This window comes from Paralichthys olivaceus, chromosome 8, assembly GCF_024713975.1.
Source record: "Paralichthys olivaceus isolate ysfri-2021 chromosome 8, ASM2471397v2, whole genome shotgun sequence".
Taxonomy (NCBI): domain Eukaryota; kingdom Metazoa; phylum Chordata; class Actinopteri; order Pleuronectiformes; family Paralichthyidae; genus Paralichthys; species Paralichthys olivaceus.
The window spans coordinates 24,185,869-24,192,253 of record NC_091100.1 but is presented as its reverse complement, the minus strand read 5'-3'; the positions used below and the strand labels follow the sequence as shown (position 1 = coordinate 24,192,253).

At 40.5% G+C, this 6,385-nt stretch overlaps 1 protein-coding gene across 3 annotated transcripts in view; it reads left to right on the top strand.

Annotated features, from left to right (window-relative positions):
* Positions 1–3,704: 3,704 nt before the first annotated feature.
* Positions 3,705–6,385, top strand: part of LOC109627705 (ras and Rab interactor 2) — a 35,959-nt gene continuing 33,278 nt past the window's right edge. For 2 of the 3 annotated variants that reach the window (XM_020084453.2, XM_020084454.2), the window contains exon 1: positions 3,705–3,887. The gene's annotated coding sequence lies outside the window, so the exon portion shown is untranslated. Of the gene's footprint in view, positions 3,888–5,867; positions 5,934–6,385 lie in introns of all 3 variants that reach the window. The other variant, XM_069530258.1, reaches the window with a different exon arrangement.

Sequence of the window (6,385 nt, the reverse complement as noted above, 5' to 3'; positions counted from 1 at the left end):
GATGTGGGCTTTGTTGTTCTTTAATAAACCCACATGAGAAAGGGATCTCCCTGGGTATGACATCCAGCACTGTCACTTTATGGATTAGAAATAATCTTCTATCTTTGCAAGGCGTCTACAGGTACTCTAACATGTAACTACTGAAGTTAAAGCTCCCTCTAGACAGTAGACCTCTTGTGCTGTATTAAAGAGTTAGTTTTAAATCTCTGAGTTGAATCTAACGTTACTTCTTAAAGCCAAAAGTATTTTTAGAACAGGAGGAGTCGAGTAGATTCGGACTTAAGAGTCAACTTTAGTCCACTGTGTGTGTGTGTGTGTGTTTGTGTGCTTGTCATAGCTTAATTTCTGATCGGCCCCGCTTAAGATCAGGGGTAAGGTGTTAATTGAGGTTAGGTTAAGGGTTTAAAGGTTAGTGTTAGGCTGTCCACAATGAATGGAAGTCAGTGTAATGTCCAGCTGTGCAAAGTCTGTGTGTGTGTGTGTGTGTGTGTGTGTGTGTGTGCTTGCGTGTGAATGCGTGTGTGTGTGTCACAATCTGGAGGGGAACCAAGGAAACCACTGTTACTGGGAAGACATAATCATGATTTATTTATGAATTAATTTATTCAAAGATCATGTCTAACCTCCAGTTTCAGCCCTTTGGGTAATGTACAGTGTGTTAAATGGAGCGCTCTCCACTCTTTGTTGATGGAGCTGTACAATGTACTGTACCTAATATATGATTCAAGTACTGGAATCTGACTTGATGTTGTTTATATTTAAGATCTTAGAACTTTATAATTTATAAGTTTTGTATAGTTTGGAAAGATGTGGCCACATTTGTATATTGGTGCAAACACAGTGGTATTGGAAGATGACACCCGGCCTGGTTGAGTTCTCATGGAGAGAAAATCTTTATCACTGGTCCTAACATGAGCAGGAGCTTGACCCCTGTGCATGTTAAATAAGTGATGTCAAAGATTCACTTTCAGGTAAAAAAGGATGTAAATGGCACATGAAGCTTTGACCTTTCACCTCTCTTACACAGGGCTTGAACTCTTGTGCCATCTTTTGTATTTGAGGCTTCAAACCCCACGCCTGTGGCCATTCTCCTGCTTGTATTTGAGCCAAAAAAGAACCACCTTTGTCAACAGTATTGCCACTCTGTTTCAGCATGTGTTCAAAAAAATGTGGAAGTTGCGTATTTTTCTTTCATCTTAATTTTACCATGAAAGATTCCCTTGTTAATAGAATTGCTTATTAATTAAAAGCCTCCTCTGTAGGTGTTGAGGCACCTCCTGCGGCCACAAGATAGCGCTGCAGAGCTGTGCTACACCCTCAGAGTTGGCTGTTATTTTACACAAACAGTGGATTGGATGTAATTTCAGGTAGGCTTCATAGGGATAAATACTGGAAGGTTTGCATGCCTTGTTCAGAATTCTGTTTATTTTGTGTGTAATTTTAATGCGTCTCCCAGATCAAAAAGACACTGTCTTTATTATGCTGTACATATCAGAGGGATATGCTATCATAAACACAGATGTTTAAATAACTGAGCAGTTATATTTGAGATATATACAGTATTTAGAATGTAGGCCTACAACCATTAGTTCAGCTAATTCATGTCGTTTTATGCTCATGTCTTTTGAATTGTTTGTAAATCCTCTTTTTTGTTGATGAGGACCTCTGGACTCGGAGCTCAGAGCCAGAGAGAGACACAGATGTCTGCCTTGTTCCCAGTGGTCTTCTTGCAATAAACTGATTTACATACACATTTCGTTCTTCCCCTTTGTTAATGAGCTGGACTTATGATACTCTGGTTAAGCACATGTTCCTTAACTACAGACACACTATTATAGCACCGATAATGATGGATTTGAACCGTTTCTGTCATATTCATAGTATTCAACAATTTTTAAATGCAGTGATTAAATCTCAGGATCACATTCTAATAATTATAACATATGTTGATATTTTTTAGACCAATTTCTATGAGACAAATCGTAATTTTTCATACTAATGAATACAGTATAGCTACACAAAAGCTTGTTACATCAGCGTTAATTAATGTTGTTGTATCAACACTAAGTTAAATGACAATGTGTAATCTCAAAGATGTCTATAAGTTTATAACTGTGGAGCCACAGATAACGATGACTCAGCTCTTCCTCCCTCTGCTCTAATAGTTTAAGTATCTTTCAGCTCAATGTTTTTACTGTTTGGCCTGCACTGTTGTTTATTGTTCATTGGTTTACTCCCATGACATGACCTGCAGGCTGCAGTTCACAGAGCTGACTTAATGATACTCAAAATCAAAGCTAATGCTGCTGTTTTACCCTAACAACTTTATGAAGGTGTGTTTACAGCTTCTGCTGCCCCCAGGTGACCACATTTATCTTCTTCTTCTTCTTCATCTTTCGGCTGCTCCCTTTTCGTGGTTGCCACAGCAGATCAAATGCCAATATATCCACTACCCCTCCTATTTGTGATCCGCATGTTTGTTTTGGCACAAGTTTTACGCCGGATGCCCTTCCTGACGCGACCCTCACCATTTATCCGGGCTTGGGACCGGCACTAGAACTACCCAAAAGAGTATCCCTAGAGGCTGGTTTAGGTGACCACGTTTATCAATTAAGGAAATATTGATCAAAATAGTTTTGTACGTTTTTTTTTTTTAAGTTTTAGTGATGTCTAGTGTTGAAGGTGCAGATGACAACCAGCGGAATACCTCGAGAACCGACTGGGGCTTTTAGGTAACAGGAAACATGAAAGGCTTTGTGTAGAGCCTGGCAACCTTTTTCAGCCAGACAGAGCATAAAACAGCGATGAGCCACTTTTAGAAACGGCTCTGGCTCCAGAAGTAAATTTACCCTCCCTTTTCTTTGTTGACATTTCAGAAAGAGTTGTAAGCCTCGAACCAGGCCGACAGCTACAAGATGAATCATGATATAAGACATTTGATTTACCTTGAAGGTCCAAGAAAGAGTGGCCTTCATTATTATTCTGAGAGTGAAGTTACTACGCATCCCATAAACCATTAGGAATTATCCCCCTTTTAAGACTCCCAGTACTTGTTGAATTTTGCCACATTTTCCAGATTGTGCAGAAATCATGGTTTCTTTGTGGCAAACCTAATGCAACGCTGAACCAATCTAGTGAACACAAAAGAATCTCGACACAGGAAATTCAGGGGTTGTATTAATTGCAGTTAATTGTTGAGCTCATAGACTGTACCTACACCCTACATGCAACATCATCATGAATATTATGTTGCATTTGTGCTGACAGAGTTCATTACATCCTAAACACTGGACCGAGAAATCAGTTGTTCATTTTTAGATGTCAGAAATTGATCTTACCATAGTCCTCAGATGAGGTAGCCTGTTGTATGGAAGCCACAGTATTATATACTTAAGAATAATCTGACTTATATTTAACATGCCGCTGTAACATTAATAATAGAAGGCCTGACATGAAACCTTATTCCACAATAACACTGTATGTGTACTTTATATTATGTTATGCTGGGTATAATGTTCCACCTCAGATTAACATGCTGGGTGGAAACTCTGTCATTTACAGAACAACCAATAAATATAAAGTCTGACTGTCAACATGTCACAACAGGATTAGAAGTAAAGGTGAAACTCGCCATCATCTCCTCAGCCAATCAGACAGAGGCATCATGTTACGGCAGCCTCCTCTTCCTCCTCCTCTTCCTCCTCCTCCTCCTCCTCTGTCTGATCCAAACGCTGTGTCTCTGTCCCGGAGCCTCAGTCCAGCCATGTAATCCACCGCTGACACCGGCCCCTCGGTGTCCCCCTCCTCTTTAAACCGAACAACAACCACCGTGAGCTGGTTCTTCTTCATGGAGCTCAGCCGGAGGAGTTCCTGAAAACTGACTGGAGGTGAGTGGAGACAGAAAGCTGATATTGTCAGACATGTCTGTGAAGTGAACATGTGAGTGTTGTGGGACATGGTTAATGGGCGCTCATTAAAAAACAGACAGCTTCATCCAACTGTCTCTGACACGTTTCTCTTCTCACAGCGGTGATGGTGTGTGTTTGTGTATGTGTGTGTGTGTGTGTGTTACCAACTCAGTAAACAGGATGGGATGGTTTAGATGAGCTTTCAGGTTTCTATCCTATTCTGTGTGTGTGTGTGTGTGTGTGTGTGTGTGTGTGTGTGTGTGTGTGTGTGTGTGTGTGTGTGTGTGTGTGCAGGAGCATCTGAACTTGCTCTGGCTTGATTTTATCGCAGCAGCAGCATTTTTTTAAAGTTCAGTGAGGTCAAGTAAGACTGAGGCTCAGATCCTCGAGCATTCACAATATGAAGTGTCTAGTATAAGGAAACACATGTGCCTGGCTACACATCAAACACATTCTCACAGTGACTTCAAAGGTTTTTTTATTTCCTGGAAATACTTCCATATGGTACAGCCTGCAGGACCCGTTCTGTCGGTGTGTCATTTTAAGGTAAAAAAAAAAAAGGTATACTGTGAGGAGAGCTAAACCACTGTGCTCTACCTTCACTTTTAAACACAGCGTGACCCTCACTGTCATGTCAGGACCCTTACTTGGCTTAGAATAGCCCCTTGCAACCTCTGAAAGACGTAAACATGTTAAAAGGTGTGATCATTCTCGAAATAGAGGTGTAATGCAGTGGTTCCCTATAACTGTAAAGACTGTTGGCAGCCGTCATATTCTAATTGGTCCCACCATGGTTTCATAAAGAACCAAAATTTGTCTCATCATTTTTATTCTCATAATAAGATCAGTGAGCTCTAACTTGGCGTGTGCAGTGCTGTTTGATGTTTGTGCAGGGCAGTACTTGCTATTTGTGTTTTGATATTAGCTATTTGCCGTATGCATGGTTGTGTTGTCGTACTACGGAGTGCTCGTGCTGCCACATGCTTTTGCTATGTTCCATAGAATTTTTGCACGACAGTCAGACCTCATAGTTTTAGCTGCATTAGTGGAATGGAATGCAATTATTTCTCTGACGTGACAACTTATCTTTCACCCTTAAAGGGATAGTTCACTGAAGATTCCCTCGTTATCTATGCTCGTTATCTACTCACCACTATGCTGATCGAGGGGTGGGTGAAGTGTTTGAGTCCACAAAACACTTCTGTAGAGTCAGGTGTAAACTTTGCAGCAGCCAAATCCGATACAATTGAAGTAAATGGTGACCGAGACTTCAGATGTAAAAAAACGACAGAATAAACATAACATGCCTCCATGCTGCTCCTGTGGTGTCATCCAAGTGTCCGTAAGCCCCAGCATTCATATTCAACTCAAAACTAATTCATCGACACCGTGTTTAAGCCTAAATGTCCACAGGAAGTGGCAATGCAATGCACCTCGTAGGAAGATATCAGCGGACAATCAGGCTTAAAACTTAGTGTAAATTATATTTTTAGTCGATTATGAACGTCAGGGCTTGCAGACACTTGGATGACACCACACGAGCAGTATGGAGGCATGTTATGTTTTTCTTTTGTTTTATTATGTCTGAAGTCTCAGTCACCATTTACTTCAATTGCATCGGATTCGGGTGCTTTGTGGACTCAAACACTTCACCCACCCCTCCATAGGCACAGTGGTGAGTAGATAATGAGTTAATTTAACATTTTCAGTGAACTATCACTTTACATCTGTGTACTATCACTCGGAGTGACCTTTAGGTGCGTGCACAGGCAGCCGTTATCTCCGTCAATTCATTCTGTGGGAAATGCAGATACGATGCTCACAACGCAAGGCAAATATTTATGTTACGTTACTTGCACGGGTTTGGGCACAGGATCATTTGCGTTTACTTGCGGGACTTGTGCGACCAACACGAGTAAAAAACAACCCACCAATATTCACCTTTTCTCTTTAAATAAGAGGAGAGGCGGACTACTGACTACGCTGAGGTTGACCAAGGACCAGTTCGAGGACCTGCTAGCTCAGGTCAGTGCCAGGACCTGTCTGTAGAGTTTCATACTGAATACTGATTCACTTCACGCTAATGTTTCATTTTGAATTTAAGTTGGCTTTGCATTCGGTGTGAATACAACATAATAATACAAAATTTAGATTAAAAAAAACAAAACACTTAAACTAAATGCTTATTATTGTCAGACAGTGGATTACTGGACTCACAGGCTGCTGATTAAATGTTTTTATCCCAACCTCCACGGATAATAAAATTGTAACAAAGATAAAAAATATGAATCAGCGTAAAAAATAAACCAGGTAAACCCCTCTACTCTACAAAAAAGTCGACTCCATTTAGCAAAATAAAATGCACATCCTTCTGCCCCACATTCTCTCTATTTATTTTCATGCAGTTCCTTTCTCTTTTATTTCACATCTTTTTACCATCAAGGCCCTATTATGTAAAAGCTGAAGTTCTGTATGTG